At 41.4% G+C, this 17,699-nt stretch overlaps 1 protein-coding gene and 1 long non-coding RNA gene across 3 annotated transcripts in view; one reads left to right on the forward strand and one right to left on the reverse strand.

The window, feature by feature from the left end:
* CDH20 (cadherin 20) overlaps positions 1-17,699 on the reverse strand; it is a 204,536-nt gene that overhangs the window by 62,420 nt on the left and 124,417 nt on the right. Inside the window, exon 1 of one of the 2 annotated variants that reach the window (XM_082699385.1) lies at positions 5,400-5,519. The exons of the other annotated variant lie outside the window; for it this stretch is intronic. The gene's annotated coding sequence lies outside the window, so the exon portion shown is untranslated. Of the gene's footprint in view, positions 1-5,399; positions 5,520-17,699 lie in introns of those variants that run through there. 2 annotated transcript variants of the gene reach the window in all.
* LOC309848173 overlaps positions 1-17,699 on the forward strand; it is a 69,865-nt gene that overhangs the window by 6,562 nt on the left and 45,604 nt on the right. The gene's annotated exons all lie outside the window — the stretch shown is intronic.

The following is a 17,699-nucleotide window of genomic DNA, read 5'->3' on the forward strand; positions in this document are numbered from 1 at the left end:
GGAAATCCTTTAGTAAAGGATTTTTCAAAACTCTGCTCTTCTAGGCATGAGAAGTTCTGAAGCTTTTTCAAGGTGAAATTGGTAGGCCCTGGCTTCCTCTCCTTTTTCCTTTTATTTCTGTATCTTTACTAAACTCCATCTTAATCTATATTATATATTTGGCAAGGCAGACTTCCTTAGTAAATTGGTTAACTGTAGTTGGAAAAGCTATCTCCTGTCCTTCACCAGCTACCGTCCACTCTTCCTTTCATTGGAGAGTCAAATGCGAAAGATCAAACTATGCAGGTTAGTAGAACATATGAAAAAACAAAAAAATACCAAGAGAAGATGTAGGTGAATATTGTTTTTATCAATACTGGGTTGAAGAAGCCTTCCCAAAGTATCATTCAAAAGTAATAAAGGGGATGATATTCATAGATTGAACCAAATAATTACTACAAATTGGTACATTTTTAGTATAAAAATCAGGCAACATGCATGAGAAAACAGACTTACTACCCTTACCATGTTAAAGAGTCTTTATGCTCATTGTTAAAAATGATGATCGGGGTGCCTGGGTGGCTCAGTGGTCGTGATCCCAGGGTTCTGGGATTGAGCCCTGCATCAGCCTCTCTCTGCTCAGCGGGAACCTGCTTCCCTTTCTCTCTCTTTGCCTGCCTCTCTGTTGACTTGTGATCTCTCTCTCTCTGTCAAATAAATAAATAAAATCTTAAAAAAAAATGATCAAATGACAATGAGAGAAATTCATAGGAGAGGAAATAAATTGACCTAAAATATATGATAATCAATTAGCTGAAGAAAATGAGTTATTTCTAGCCTATTAAATTGGAAAACATTGAAAAATAAGCTAACTCATGTTGCGGAGAATGTGGAGAACTAGACATTTTCATATACTTTGGCTAGAAATACAGGTTGACAAAACTTTCTTGAAAGCATTTTGCAATATGTGTCATGTCTTTAAAATAAATATGTAATTGATCCTAAGGAAATAATATTGAGACATTTTATTTGAATTTAAATCTATTTATTTTTATTATTATATTCTTAGCGTAGCAAAACCCAATATTAATCCAGATTTCTACTGATCCTCTATCATTTGACCTTGTACTGATCACTTTGGCGCTAATTCCTGTTTTCTGGCTAGCTATTGCTACGAAACAAATCACCTCAAAATGTAGTAGCTTAAAACAGCAATTATTTTATTAATTTTTGTGATTTCTGTGGGTTAGGAATTTGGATGTGTTTGGCTGGTTGATTCTGGCCTGGGGTTTCTTAGGCATCTGCAGTCAGATGGTGCCTGGACTGGGATGGCAGGGGTCTGGGGCCGCTGGAGCCCTCTGGGGTGTCTCTGTCCCTTCACGTAGTCTCATTTAGTACATTTACATGCAATTCCCACATGGACTACTTTGGGCTTCCTCAGCATGGTGGCTTCCATGAGAGCATTTGGACCATGTATGTGGTCAGGCATCCCAGGTGAGCATGTCCATTCTCAAAGCAGACGATGCATTAGCTTTTCTGACCCAACTGCAGAACCCTCTCAGGCTGCGCTTCTGCTGTATTCTGTTGGTTATGAGCCACTTCCAAGTCCACATACTCCAGGGAAGGAACTTAGACTCTTGAAGGAGAGTGGCAAGGCTCCAGGAGAGCCTGTGAGATGGCACATACTATTGTGACCATCATTAGAAAATACACTTAGCTACACCTGGCCCATCAGTCAGGCTAACCCAGAGCCACTGAGTTCAGTGTGGAAGAACTTCTGTAATCTCAGATAAGCAAAGGCAAGTTTTTGTATTTGGAAGGGGATTTTGGGGTGGGGGTGGGGGATAGGCATTCTTTGATTAAAAAAAAAAACCCAAACATATATAGAGAGGAACTTCTGTATGAATGGCCCGATTTCCATATATGCTGCGACTGAGAGGGGTGTATGTAAAGGGTAGGTGTATCTATTTAAGCGATACCTGCGCAACTTTTGATTATACCTGCTCAGGCATAACAAATCAAGAAATACGGTTCTGACTCTTATTACTGAATGACTGGGGAATTGTTATCAGTGGATCATTTTCAACCTTAGTGCAATGACAAGAAGTATTTTTAAAGGGGTGAGTTCTGTATCAGGTGTTTAATAATCATATTTAAAAGATAGCTAAAGTCATGATCACTAAGCATTGAGATTTTACCAAAGTGGAACAAAGTAAAGTGATGGTGGGAAAGAATGTGGTTTGACTTTAAACATGGGGCTCTTTGATGAAGCATTAAAATATAAGCAGAGCAGTAACAAAATAAAATCTAGTGATACCTAGAAATAAGAGCTCATTGAACAAATGTAAGGTTGGTGGGTCATAATGGATATCATTTCTTCCCAGTTTGTCTCCTACTTGTTTTCTCTGTTGGGTCTCTTGCTCTTCTTACTCTCACCATAGATAGATGGCACTTCCACCCATCAAAGTAGGAATCCAGAAGTTAATGTAGGATTCCTTCTGTCTCCAGTAACTTCCACACCTTCACCAAAGTAGCTGCCTCCTAAGTAGTGTCCCTGTTCTAATCTGTTCTCTTGTCAGCCAGAGAGATCTTACCAGGTCACTCACCTGCTGAAAGGTCTCTCAGCAGCTTCGCTCCTCATTTCCTAACTGATAAAATCTGGGCTCCTTGACAAGGTTATGCTGGGACTTACATGAACTGGCTCCTGCCTACCCTTCCAGCCTCATTTTCTGTCCCCTTCTCCTCTCACATTTTTTGGGTCCATTATAATAAACTATAGACCCTATATTTTAACACCTTCATGCTTTTGTTCAAACAGAATGCTTTTTCCAGGCCCTTTGCTTGGCAACCTCTCTTCCAGGAGCATCTGTTAGTTATAAGGCCCGTCTCCTGTGCCGCCATGCCACTCTTTCCATTACACTGGCCAGCCCACACGGTCTGCTTTCCCCACTAGCCTGTTAATTCTCTGAGGGCAGCGACTATCACCCCTATGTCTTCAGAATTAGTAGTGTCAGTACCAAGCAGGAATTATGATAAAACTTGGAATAGAATGAAATGAAACAAAGAGAGAACGATTCCGCAATATGACATTCTCATTTTGGTGAGAACTGTGGTACTTGTATAGCAATATTAACAGAGCATGTCTGAGGGTCTGCCAGGCGGGACCGTGTTCCTCACCAGAACCCTCTCAGTTCTTGAGAGCTGCAGCCCAAAGGGGGCTGCAGAATGAGGGTGGGAGCTTGCAGCAGGTTCAGAGGAGTCCTCAAGGCTCTAAAGATGAAACCTACAGTGTCCAAGGAAAGGAAATTTTTTAAAAAACATTTTTTTTAAAAAAAGGTTATTGAGAAAGAGAGTGCCCCGGTGAGAGGTAGAGGGAGAAGCAGGCTCGCTGCTGAGCAGGAAGCCTGTTGTGGGGCTTGATTCCAGGACCCTGAGATCATGACCTGAGCTGAAGACAGGTGCTTAGCTGACTGAGGCACCCAGGCGCCTCTTAAAGTTTTTTTTTTTTTTTTCTTATTTTTAAGTAATCTCTACGTTCAACGTGGGGCTTGAACTCACAACCTTGAGATCAAGAGTCTTATACTCTGCCGACTAAGCCAGCCACGTGCCCCAGGAGATGGTATCTTTCAGGCTAGAGGAGAAAAAGTCAAGGTGTAGCTTGATGATGGCAACAAATTTTAAAAAATTAATCTTCACTGAAGATCGACATCTCCTAGGAACCAGGTGCAAGGACCATGGCCTTAATCAGTAGAGGAAGAGATTTAAATGATGATTTCCAGACAGTGAAGCTTATAAACTGGGATGAGTTGCTTATGGAAATTAAGAAATCTGCCCTTTATTGGACAGGGCAAGACAGGGGCAGGAGACTATGGGGTGAGGAGCACAGACTCAAGTAGGTTTGTCAAAGGTGGGAATGGAACCAAGGGCCTTAGGCCTTTTGCAAATCCCGTAAATGAGTGATATTTTCAAATGCTGACTTTGCATCATAGTACAACATTTACAACATTTCATTCATTTTTGCCTAGAAGAAATGCTGAATTTACAGAACCTTCTTTAAAGTGCAGTCAGTTGGCGATGATGCTTGATACTAGCTATTTATACTTTTACTTGCTGCAAGGTATCTGTTAAAAAAAGGAAAAAACCTTTTTTTTTTTTTTTTTTAAATAACTTGCTGATTAATCTCAGGGAACACTTGTGGCAAGATAGGATCGTTAGCTCTGCTGTCTGGAAAAATTCTGTGTCTCTATTGCTTTTATGCTAGCACTTTCCCCCTTTCTGATATTTAAATACCGTATGGCAGGGCCACAGAGATGTTCGAAGTTACTAGTGGAAACCGCATTAGCAGTTAAAATTCCTGTATTACTTCTTTTCTGTGTCAGTAAAGGAATTGGGTTTTTTTGGAATGGGAAATGCTCTTATGTATCTTCTGCAAAATTTAATTTATTATTTCTTTGTCTTTTATTCCCTTTTATTTTTTTCCCTATATAGTAGAGTCATTAAAAGAAATGCATATAAACTCTACAAGGTTTTGTTCTTGCACTGTAAGGCTAAGAATAGTTTAATGGGAACCAATCCACATGCTTTAATCCATATGAGGGAAGAAGATTTTGTAAATGTTTCTCTTCAAAGTACTAAAAGTAAATAAAGGTTAAAGGGAGAGGCTAAAAAGAAAGCCTTATTAATGGGAAATACATTCTGATAAATCAAACTGATTCCAATCTTAATAGTCAATTTAAATAATGGAATTGGTTAATATTATCAAATTAGGATTAAAGAAAGGGATAAAAATCTATTTCCACAAGTTGTTTCAAAACAAGGCATTCACTGGCTGATGCCGTATGATATCAGTCTGATTATACTGTACACAATAAAGCATGCCCTACGATAAAATCCTGCTGGGAGATGTGTTTAATCAGATGTCTTTGATATTATTTGAGCGAAAGCTACTGTGGACTCAAAAGAATCAAAGAAAAAATCTTTAGCTCCCTCAATCAGTCTCAACCCACTGTGGATGCTGGTGCTCTATATGTACCCTGTCCTAATCTACTCTCAATCATAAGCATGAGCCAACTGGTTAGGATTTCAGATTTGTCTTTTCAGAAGCCACAAACAGAAATTTGTTTTACTTAATAACCATGTTCTGCACTGACTGTTCATTCCTAAGCTTCTCACAAATCAAGTCAAGATAAAGATTTTCTGTTGGCAGGAATTTTAATGGACACTGGTGAGTACAATTAACAGCCATCCAATAATAATTTAAAATTACTGTCTTAGCGTAGCTTTGTTTGGCTCCCACAGGAACTAAATCAACACTTGCACTTCCCAAGACAATCGTTACATGTCATTGACCAATTTTAGACCAGATTTTGTGACGCTATGTCTTGGAAATAACAGATGACATGAAAAGTTTTATAACTTACTTTTCTCCTTCTTCCACGTAGTGCACTATTTTTGCATTTTCCTGAGCTTGTCACTTTACTTGTGGAGTTCACTTCATGATGCCAGCTCCCACTGTATGTCAGAACAACTGAGAGTGGTCCTTTCTCTGCCAGTTTGAAATTGGTCTTTAAATTATAATCAGCTCTAGAGGAGGCTGCTGGAGGTAGGGAATTTAGTCCAGTAACTTTGAGGGGAGAAGCCTGCTCCCGGCTAAAGCTTTCTTTCCCCCTCTGCCAGTGCCATGGGGTCGGAAGGCGTCTCTTGGGGGAATAAGGCCCAGCCAGCCACCGAGTTGCTGATGCAACCTAAAGCTACTTGGGAAGGGAAGGAGAACAAAAGGCATCACTTATGTTAGGTGATTAGCAGCAAATGATGTATGGGGGTGGGAGGGAGCCTGGCGTACACAGGGGAGGGGGGCTGACAGTTGCCCTTGTCTAGAAGGGGGAAGGACAAAGAATGCTGTCCCTGAGCACTGGAGGCCCTGGGGGATTTCTTAACAGAATCAAACGGCAGAGGACTATTAGCAGCCTGGTACAGTAAGAGCTCAAGTTCTTAGGACATGTTGGCCTCACAGACAGCTGAAAATATCTGGTGGCAAATACCGATCAGCTGCTTACTTATTTCAGAAACGAAAGATAATGGGAAGGCGAACAAATTGCATGTCTTTTCCACTACCATTGCTCAGTGTTTCCAGTAAGTACATGCAGTGTCTCAGCTGAGCTGCTCTTTCAAATTATTGTTAATTAAATAATACTCCCTAAGAAATCTGTCATTACCGGCAGCCAGGAATGGGTTTGTTTAGTTTGCCTGAGGCTCTTAATGCTCCAACAAACGGGCTCTTAATTGCCAGGCGAGGTAATTTCATTGAGGGTTGTAGTTCATTTTTCCCAACAATTTTATGGTATATTTTATGTCTTAAACTTTTCCTTTTTTTCCTCTGTTTGGAGTTGCGTAAGGCCAGAGGGATCTCTCTCTAATGATTCATCCATTGAATTAGCCAATCTCCATAATGGAAAAAATGCACGTTATTGAATCTGTAACCCCCCCCCCCCATTTCCATTATGACTAAAGAGAAGCAACTAATAACAGATTTTAAAATTAACTTAATTTCCCCCTGCCCATTTCATTACTTAAACTTTGAAATAAGTGACTTTTGCTGGGAAAAATGATTTGTGGGATGTCACAGAAGCAACTCTGACATTCCTTCTTGTCAACTCTTTTCTTAGTAGACAGGAGTGTTGGACGGGTAGAACAATTATCACTAGACGTAGTTGAAAAGGGGAAAGATGAGGGCGTTCTTCTCCAGAGAAGAACATGTGCCGTGGCCTAGAATTTGAAGTGACCTTATCGTCAAACATTTTCTTTCCGTTCATAAGCAGAGAATAAGGACAAATATGGAAAAAAAAAAATGTCACCCTTTTTTCAGTGTTATAAAAGCCTCCATATGCCATTTCAAAAAGAAGTGCTATTTCAGCCTTTTCTTAAATGACCTCTTTTTCATCATAATATAATCTGTTTTTTTTACCTTTTGACCGGTACTTTGGTTTTCTAATAAAGCTATGTACTTGTTTCAGAGGAATTACACTTTAGAATACATCTTGGTGGTATTTCATCCAACAGTTTCATTGGGTTGAATTAATGTGCAGGAGAGAGAGAGGGAGAGGGAAAAAAAAGAGAGAGAGAGAGACAGAAGGAGAATAGTAGAAACGAGAGTCATATAATCCAACCTCCAAGCGTAACTTTCTTCAGTTTCATATTTCAGTATCATTAGAGAACCTTTTATCTGGGATAAAAGCATTGTTTTAGCTGGAGAGTACTAAAACGTATATATCCACACTTTATCAGTGATTTACTATCCTGTGGTCAAAATAGTTTCCTTTCTTCCTCTTTGCCAAGTTCGCGTTTTTGTTGTCTGGTATCACTTGATAATCTTTCATTCTCCTTTTTCCCCCCCTAGGTTCTTGTCTCTCTCTTTTTCCCATTAAGATGTGAATGGGCAGGCATCTCAGCCAATCTGTCTATACATGGCTGAATACACTTGGTGAAAAGCAGGGACTCCTTTTGTCTGGGCCCTGGATGGCTGCGTGTCATTCCGCACCAACGGGCAGGCCTTCCTCACAGTAGGAACTTTGCAATAATTGCCTGAACAAATTGAGCTCAGGCTTATCAGTTCCTTTCCTTTTTCAGTTGGAAAATGGAGGGAATGGAGAACAAGGCCATTTTGACCAATGACAATACAGCGTAGAAATAGATTGGATACAGCTAGTGCCCAGTCGTGTTGTAGACAACAGTCATGGGATATCTTGTGTGCAGAGATGATAAGATGTGACCCCCACAATCATCAAGCTAACCGAGCCTTGTTTTCTCCCCACACGCGCCTTGAACATTCTGCTCTGTACGATCTGCATATACTGCAGCAGGCAGGGGAGGGAGTGGGACTTATATGCAGACAGTAGGCAGAGGCAAGCCAACACAGATGGGACTGGTTGGTTCTTGTGTTCTTTTTGCACACTGTATAGACCAACAGAGGTAATACTCAAGTTGTTTTACAGTAGGGAGCGATGAGAAAAAGTCTTTGGTAATAAAGCTGATTATAGGTGAATGAAATTCATTTAAAAGTTGATATGGGGGCACCTGGGTGGCTCAGAGAGTTAAGCCTCTGCCTTGGGCTTGGGTCATGGTCTCAGGTTCCTGGGATCAAGCCCCGCATCAGGCTATCTGCTCAACAGGGAGCCTGCTTCCCCTTCTCTCTCTGCCTGCCTCTCTGCCTACTTGTGATATCTCTCTCTGTGTCAAATAAATAATTTAAAAAAATCTTAAAAAAAGTTTATATATATATATATATTTCCTATACACCTTTTTATTTGAATCTCTGTGAACTGTATATGATTTGTGATATTTTCACTGTATCTAGATTTGGTATGTGTTTGGTATGTGTTTATATATGTAGTGTTTGTGACATGTTTTTATGCATTAATTCCATATATATGGATGTAGCTGGACATAATGTACATATGGAAATGTAAATGCAAACATGCAATAGCAGAGGTGATTTTCATTTTCTATATATATGTGTAGAAAAATATATGTATAGTCATACTCCAAAGCTTGATTCCAAATCTACAAATAGCACATGTTCTCTTCTGGAAATCTTTCCACCTTAACATGAGACTGCATTGGCCCTGAGGGTATTCTGTGCCCCCATGCCTCTGTACAGTGTTGTCACTACCAGTAGGTTGGGAGGTCTGGCCTTCAATAAACTGGGCAGCCAGCCTTGTGTGGCAGAACTGTTAATGCAGCCAGGCCACCTGGCTGTGTGACAGCCCAGCCTATATTTTTAAAAATACTGCTGTTTAAATAACCATGTGTGTGTGTGTGTGTGTGTGTGTGTGTGTGTGTGTGTATGTGTGTATGTGTGTGTGTGTGAGACAGAGAGAGCGAGAGAGAAAGAGAATGAGAATCCCCATTCAGTGGGGTTAAGCTTTGCTCAGCTGCTTCCAAAGCCACTGGAGGTAGACAAGACAAGGCGCCACAGCCAACTGAATGGCTTTCCATCTGCCCTCTGCTTTGCTTGGAAATAACCGGTCAGACCAACGGTTTTTTGCTTTGTTCGGCTTTTTTCTCTGGTCTGAAGCAGAGACTGACACGAAACAAACATGGCATTTCCTTTTGAAAATTGGATCCTGAAATTGGCCTCATCTTTCCAGAAACACAGTGCTATTGCGGTTTCTTCCCAGTTTTGTAAATGTCACAAACAGTTTGCATATAAATTTGGAGGCAGTTACCACATTAGGTTTTTGCGATTTTTTGGCGGGAGGTGTTTGATTTTTGGTGGTTCTGAAGGGACACGCTGTAGCATGATGCATGGAAGTGGTTTCCCCTGCACAGAGAGATGAAGAAAATGGGCTACCACATTAATAATAAAGAGCACGTTTGCCAGCCTCTTATTAGCAGTTTTAAAGGAGACACGGTAAAATGTGAAGTCATGCAAATGTGGCTTCTTGAAGAACTTCATTAGCATCACCCAGAAGCTATAGTTTACCATAAATGGCCACAAGGGCCACCATAGGTCATGGCTTCCGGCCAGCTCACTGCAATTGAAGTGATGCTTACTGTAAGGCGAGCCCCCTGGACACGATGTATGAGGTACGGAGGACAGTACATTATCTAAGCCACTTGCACTGTAGTGATTTGAAATTGGAAGACTTTTTATGGAGCAAGCAGGGGAAAAAAAAGCTGCTAGAGGAATGCATTCCATTAAGCTCTCCTGGCAGAGACACCACATATGCTTATCTTTAAAAGGAGAGGCAAGGAAAAGAACGTTCTCAGAAGAGAGTCACCAATAGTCTTTAATACTGTGCTCTCCTCCTGCCCAAACACAAACACACACACACACACACACACACACACACACACACACAGACACACGTGCGCGCACACATACGGATATGCATGCACACGCACCTCTTCCCCAAGAAGTGAAGAGATTTCCCTCACCTGTAACACCTTTAGCATGTCTTGAATCTTTAGGGATTATAAGGAAAAAGAGCAGTTGGAAAGTGGAACAAGGATCGGAGAATCTTGGTTACCAACATTGTCCTTTCCATCCTCCACGCACGCGGTGAAAAGGGGAGCTATGCAATTTTAGCTCTGTTTTACTTTGAACTTGTGATGGAATCATGGCTACTCTCACAGACGCAATTAAGGCATATCGACTTAATAATGAGAGCAATCAGTAAGAAGGGCCACGTGCCATCTATGGATCGGATTCTCCGGAGAAGGCAGTTGGATGTGGCGTGCAGCTGGATCACCTGCGTGCTGGTCTCCGCCCCGCCGTTGACAGGCTGTATGAATCTGGGCAAACACTGAACCTCTTTGTGTTTCCCTGTCCACGTGTCCAAAACGGAGCTGATGGTGGCAAGTTTATCCATCTACTGCCTAAGTCATTGTAAGTAAAGTAAGGGAAAGGCCTTGGCACACTGTAAGTCCTCAACAAATACTGGCTATTAGTACTAGTGGGAGAAACACTGTGGGCTGTAGGATCAGGCAGAATCAGGTTTACTTTTTTTTTTTTTAAAGATTTTTTATTTATTTATTTGACAGACAGAGATCACAAGTAGGCAGAGAGGCAGGCAGAGAGAGAGGAGGAAGCAGGCTCCCTGCTGAGCAGAGAGCCCGATGCGGGACTCGATCCCAGGACCCTGAGATCATGACCTGAGCCGAAGGCAGCGGCTTAACCCACTGAGCCCCCCAGGCGCCCCCAGGTTTACATTTTTCACTGTGATTTTTCCCACCAAATTATTTCATCTTTCTGAGGTTCAGAGAGTTTTTCGAATCTATAGAGTTGCAGGGTTGCCCTAAGGGTTAAATCATCTTCCGTCTGCAACATGCAAAGCTTAGTGAGTGTGTGAAATAAAACAGGTGCTCAGTAAAAGTTTAATTCTTTCCAAAAGCAGAAGAGACAACATTCCTGTGGTGTAAACTATAAAGCCTTTTCTCAAAGTTGTTTGCATCTTTTCCTGAGGTTTTTTGGAGGGGGAGAATTAATCTGCCCAACATGGGGTTTCATATTACTTACTAGTCTGAATGATGATTTCCCTAAAGTTATTGAAGTTGCGGGGCGCCTGGGTGGTTCAGTGGGTTAAAGCCTCTGCCTTCAGCTCAGGTCAAGATCTCAGGGTCCTGGGATCAAGCCCCACATTCTGCTCTCTGCTCAGCGGGGAGCCTGCTTCCTCCTCTCTCTCTGCCTGCCTCTCAGCCTACTTGTAATCTCTGCCTGTCAAATAAATAAATAAAATCTTAAAAAAAAAGATATTGAAGTTGCACATCCTCTATTTGGTGGATAGCAGAAAATGGACACTTGTAGATGAGATGTAAAGTTCTACCTGGCCTGTCAAAAGGACGCTCTATTCTTGACACCTTTTTTGGGGGAAAAACAGACCAAAACACTGCAAACGTGCTTCTTCACTGTGACTTTGTAGAAATTGTCAGATTCTCAAGGGGAGATGAGGGAAAATTATGCCACAAAATTATCTCCAAATATAGAAAAAATCTGGAACATATTTTCCAATGCAATTATTTGCACATAATTCTGACAGTAGAATCTGTTGGGAGTATCTTAGCAATCATGTCTCCCAATGGAAGACTCATCATTACGTATGGAGCCTTTTATTAGAGACTGTCCTGAATGCCTTTTGGGGTTCCTATATAGCCTATGTCTGTTTTGTTTAAGAACCTCCCCTGGGTCCCAAAGCCTGGGACCCTCCTGTGGCCTTGTTCATAGCAAAAGACTGTGTCCCTCTTCCAGGCTGAAACTGTTTGGCACAGGGTAGACATCTTGAGTCAAGATGGGCCATATAGCTTTTCTTTCCCGGGAGTGTGGACCTGGCATGTGCAGGGATAGATAGGATGCTGTTTCTTGTAGAGGCTGTGCAAAGGAGGACTGGCAGAGAAATGAGAGACACAAGGGAAGCACAAGACCTCTCCCCTGTGGGAGGCTGAGCCTAACCTCCTGCCTTTAGATTCTTTGAGATACCTCTGTAACCATGCAGTCACCCATTTCACCCTTTTCCTTAAAACTAGCTTGAGGAAACCAGTTTTGGTTCTCTCAGACCAAAACTTTACTAGCAGAAGTTATGTCTGTTTCATGGAAAACTGACCTCAAGTTGTTGGAAAAATACTTTGAGATTTTCATAGAGTTAAACCTTTCTCTCACCTGCTAGATTGTTCTGAGTGCCTTTATTACTAAGATGAGCTGCAGAAGGTAGAGCCATCTTAAGATGGCCTTGGAAGAAATGGCGGTGATGTCATGAGCTGCATATTCTGTAACTTTGCATGACTGGAACATCGTGTCATGGAAGGACTTATGAATACTAATTTTTAAGAAATATACTATGATACAGCATTTAAATAAAATAGTATGTTTCTATTGTATATGTTAGAAAATAAGTTTGAACGTTTGTGAGATGACTAGGGTGGAATTTTTTTGGTAAAAATGGGTAGACAATAACTCTCAAGAGTTGTTGACCTGTTGTAGATCTTGTATTTGTATTTATTACAAAAAGTGATTCATTACTCTTTACACAGTGAAAGACCTGCTTGCTGCTTCTAGGGAATATGTCTTTATTCAGCTTTGTGTTGTTTAGGTGATGAGTACACCTGCTTTTTAGGGCAGATCCTCATGTATGTGGGTGGGTTACTGAGATTTTCTGTAGAATTAAAATGAGGATAGTTTTTATTGACTTTGTGCTCACAGACATCGCCTTCCATCTGTTTTTTTGACTGCTTTGATCTACTATGCTGTTGAAACTTCTTGTTTCCTTTCAATGTTAATTTTTAAAATGAGCCACTAAAATTCACCTGAGTTGATGACAAAATTCCAGGCCATTAATTCTCTCTGAACATGAAGAATCGTCTTATTTCCAAAATATGAAAATTTAAAAATGTTTTAGAAATCGAATGTCAATTCAGTCTTGCAAACCTGGTAAATAAACGATCTAGGGTTCTTAATTGCCATTTCTGTTTTATTTTCTTTATTGTGATGGGAAATAATGTGTGTTACTAGTGAAAGGCCCACACAGTTAAAACGTGGGGATGGTGCTATTCTTTGTAGGAAGATGGCAGTTGTAACTGTCAGATGCAGAGTTGTGGTTGAGAAAAGTCCGCAGGCTAGAGGATGAGTATGGCTAATAGATTTGGTGCTGTTCTTTGCTTTTGATGCCTTGCTTGTTAGTAGCTGTAGGAGTACACGTGTGGAGAGTAGTGAGTGCCAGAGCCTGTTGACAATGACCTTATTTTCAGTTTCAACTTTAAAAAAATATCAGGTGATGTTCTTGGGCAATCAGGCCAGCGAGCCTCCTGACGAAATCTTTAAGATTTACGTTGGGATTGAAGCTGTCTGGGATGACAAGGCTGATTTTGAAATGATTGATTCCATTTGTGGATATTACCATTTTCTCTAGTTAGTTAAAAATCAGAATTAGTGTGCTACAAGTGGCAAATACTGTCGAGAATTTCCTAAATGGTTCCATAGACGTTTTAGTAGGAATAATTCACATTCAGTGATGGAGGTTCCAGCTGCTTTCACCTCAACCTCAACTTCAACTTCAGCTCCAGCTCTGTGCCTAGTTCATTAATGCCTGCTTACAAGTTGGAGGGCTCTGGCTGTCTTTCACTCTGATGCCGCTGTTTCTTCCTAGTTCCCACATAGTGATAAACGGGTGTGCTGGCTTTCAGCTCCTGTAGTGTCAAGTGACTGCCCACATTCATTCTGCACCAGTGTTTTGATCAGGGACCCGAGCAAGTGAGGATAGTTTTGATGGGTAACTGTGAGCTCTTGTTGTATGCAGTGCCCTGGCTGGTGTTCCCAAACTGCTAGGGTTGAACAGCATATGAATCGAAGCATCCAGAACACAACTGCAAGAGGGGATGTTCCGAAGATTGCCCCGTCTTTGCTGCAGAGTAGCGAGGACAGAGGGAAGGGGTGTTCTGTGGAGGTTGGTGGGGGGTATCAGGGCTGAGGGGTGCGACTGGGTTAGCTCAGGAAGAACAATGAGGGAAATGATACTTTACACTGCCGAAGATGTTAAACTTGTTTTTACCTTGTTCAGTCACTAAACTGTTCTTCCCTCAGATGTTCCTTTGCTTTTTTTTTTTTTTTTTTGAAAGTTAGGAATAGTTGACCATGCTGCATAAGCAGAAAACTCTGAGCTTATATAAAGCATATAATGATGTTATCAATAAAATTAAAAAAACGAAATTACCATAGTGGTACATATTTAATTACGCACTGTGCTGTATGGTAATAACAGCAAGCAAATCACATAAACAGTGTAGCTGGTGTTACTTTTAATAGGGAAGGGAGCTAATATTTATTGAATTCCTAATATCTGCCGGGCTCCATGCTGGGTGCTTTACATATGTTATCTCATTTAATGTGTAGCTAAACAAGGCATTTCCAGAGTCTACTGTGGTTCGAGGAGGCAGAGGTTACACATCCAGGCCCTTTGGAAGACCCAGGATTCTCTTTCCTTTGGCAGAGGCACTTATTTTCCCAGTGGTCCAGGGTCCTTTTGACTTCTCTCCTGTTTGGGAGTTTGGACTTCCTGGGCCCTGGAATCTTCCTTCGCTACAGATGGAATCAGTGAGGATACAGCTCCTTCCTTCCATACCCTGTCTCACCTTCAAATCTCCCTGAAGGGCTGGGAGTTGTGCTCCAGCCTCCAGATTGCAATTCTGTTGGAATACAAGGAAGCAGAACCCAAAGCAACTTGTTCTCTGGGTCTGAGGGAATGTGAATAGGAAACATGTGGCACTCCCCAGCTCTGCTGTCCCTTCCTCTCCCATGAATAGCCTCTCAAAAGCGAAGGGAAGAAAGCCAAGTGGTGTGTGTGAAGAGGTGGCCTCTCTACCCCTACCCCTCCATTGCCCTTTGAAATAGATTTATTGACAGTACCTGATATTTTACTACTTAAAGTGCTATTTTACTACTTAAAGAAAAAGGATTGGGGAGTTGTTTGAAAGTCTGATAACAGTCTTGATTCCACTTTCCAGAAAAATGTACCAATGTTTATACTTCAAGTGAAAACTACTTGATTTAGGGGCGCCTGGGTGGCTCAGTAGGTTAAGCCGCTGCCTTTAGCTCAGGTCATGATCTCAGGGTCCTGGGATGAGTCCCACATCAGGCTCTCTGCTCAGCGGGGAGCCTGCTTCCCTCTCTCTCTTTGTCTGCCTCTCTGCCTACTTGTAATCTCTCTGTCAAATAAATAAATAAAATTAAAAAAGAAAAAACTACTTGATTTAGATAGTCATACAAACAGCCAAGGAAAACCTCTGGGAGGGTGAGAGGCGGTGGGGCGGCAGGGAGAGTGCATCACGCATTCATTCTTTAGTAGGATTCTTTCATTCATTTGAGTACCTGCGATATGCTTAAGGCCACAGGAGCTGATGAGAGGAGGTGGGTAGTAGTGGGAAGGGGTCATTTTCAAAGTATGAGCCCTTGAGGGAGAAGAGAGGCCCAACCTGGGGACGGTGGTAGGTCTTTTAGTGAAGGCCTTAGAGGGCTGTCCATCAGGGTGTACAGCCTTGCTATGGTGTCCATGGGCGGGTGGCTTGGTTATTACCCAGGAACTTGTTAGGTGTGCAGGATGGCATGGCAGACCCTTCCCCAGACATACTGAGTCAGAATCTGTATTTTAACAAGATCCCATGTTCAAGTTTGAGAAGCATGAGTGTATATCAAAGAGATAGGATAGGAATAGGGAAGTTAGAGGAAGATGAGGGGAAGCAAGCAAGCAGGATGGTGCTGAGAGGTGCCTGTGAAGGAAGAGAGGAAGAGCTCACCCAGGGGAAGAGACAACGGAAAGGGTCCTTGACTGCAAGGGGAAGGTGGGAATAGTCAAAGTTTGGGGAAGAGAGTCATGTATTTCAATACTGTAACAGCAAAAAGTCATTTACTACAATATGTTACATGATGAATGGTACATTATAGCTTAGTGGGAATTACGTTTTCTGACCATGCAACTGGTATCAGAGATTTGTCATGCTAAATAATTTATAGAATAAGTAACTTTAGGTAGCTTTCTATCTCTTCCCCTTGATGAATCTTTTGAACTTATCACTACTTTGTTTTGTTAAACCCTGTGCCACCCAGGGAGAGGAGTTTCTTGAAAATCTCAAGGACCTTAAGTCATCAGCTTCTATCATTGGTGCAGCCATCCCTGACATGCTTTAGCTGCCCTTTTCTCTTTTCTATGAGAACCTTTATCAAATACTTGTTGGACATATTACATCAGCAACTGTTGCTTGATTTCTAACTGTTCCTTTGTTTTGTGAAGGCATGTGAAAAGTTATAATTTTTGAAGCAGAGAGAGAAAGAGTAATACTATGATTTTAGTAAATTTAGAGGCTATGTTCCATCCTTTAGAAAACGCTTGCCACATTTATGGGTTGAATTGTGTCCCTCTCCAAAAAATATGTTCAAGTCCTAACCCTGGTACCTGTGAATGTGGCCTTATTTGGATTTAAGGCTTCTAGAATTATGAAACAATAAATTTCTGTGGTTTTAAGGCATCTAGTTTGTTATGGCAGCCTAGGAAGCTAATATAGCATACTTAACTATTTTTCTATAACTAGTAATCATTTTGATCGAATTCTGAATGAGGTCATTAGTTTTGTGTATTGCTCTTTGAGATGAAATAGTCATTATAGTCATTAAACTAAAACATTTTCCCAATTCATAGTAAATTCAAATCTCCTACTTGTATAGGCTAGGCACTTGTATAATTTTTATAGAATCTGTATATGGTGTGGTTCAAATTTACCTTTTCATGAAATGATAAAACTTCTATTTTTCTTTTAGAATTAAAAAACTCATTTGTATTTCTTAGTGGAAAAAAAATATAAGTAACAATGTCCTACACCTCGTTAGCACTTAGTGCCTGAGATAGTCTAAATAATTTTGATTAAAAAATATTGGGGCGCCTGGGTGGCTCAGCGGTTTAAGCCTCTGCCTTCAGCTTAGGTCATGTTCTCAGGGTCCTGGGATCGAGCCCCGCATCGGGCTCTCTGCTCAGCGGGGGGCCTGCTTCCCCCTGTCTCTCTGCCTGCCTCTCTGCCTGTCTCTCTGCCTGCCTCTCTGCCTACTTGTGCTCTCTGTCTATCAAATAAATAAATAAATAAATCTTAAAAAAAATATTGAAAGATACATTTGCTCCTAAATCAATACATTATTTGAAAAAAATGAAAAACAAGTACTTAAATACTGTCTGATGTTAGCAGCTGATGGTATATAAGATATCATTATTTATTGAAAGAAGTGGCAAAACATGAGAAAAACACAAATGGCTAAGGAAAAAGGAACCTCAGAAAAACAGCTAATGCAAGCATAGACTATATGGTCAAGGGCTGTTAAAAATCTCAGACTTACTTTGAGACCAGAGGCAGTCTGACCCTACAGGTTCCCTTTCAGGGACGGCTGCTGTTGCTGCCCACGTCACTCCCACGCATGGCCATCAAGTATGAAGGCCAGGACTGGGTCCGACTCAGAGGGCAGCCAGTTCTGCGACACCATGAGCTAGATTAGCACAGCCTTCGTGGTGGTGGCAACCAGCTCACTTTAGGACCTCCCTGTGCTGCAGGAGTTTTCTGCGACTGACTCCTCCCCTTCAATTAGATGCTTTCCTGGCCCTACTTCACCTCCCACTTTTGGTCACTAGTCTGAATGAAATTCAGCATAAGTCTGTTGTTTTGAACTCAGGAAGACCCGTTACAAAGGTACCCTG

Source organism: Mustela nivalis (assembly GCF_964662115.1).
Source record: "Mustela nivalis genome assembly, chromosome: 14".
Lineage (NCBI taxonomy): Eukaryota > Metazoa > Chordata > Mammalia > Carnivora > Mustelidae > Mustela > Mustela nivalis.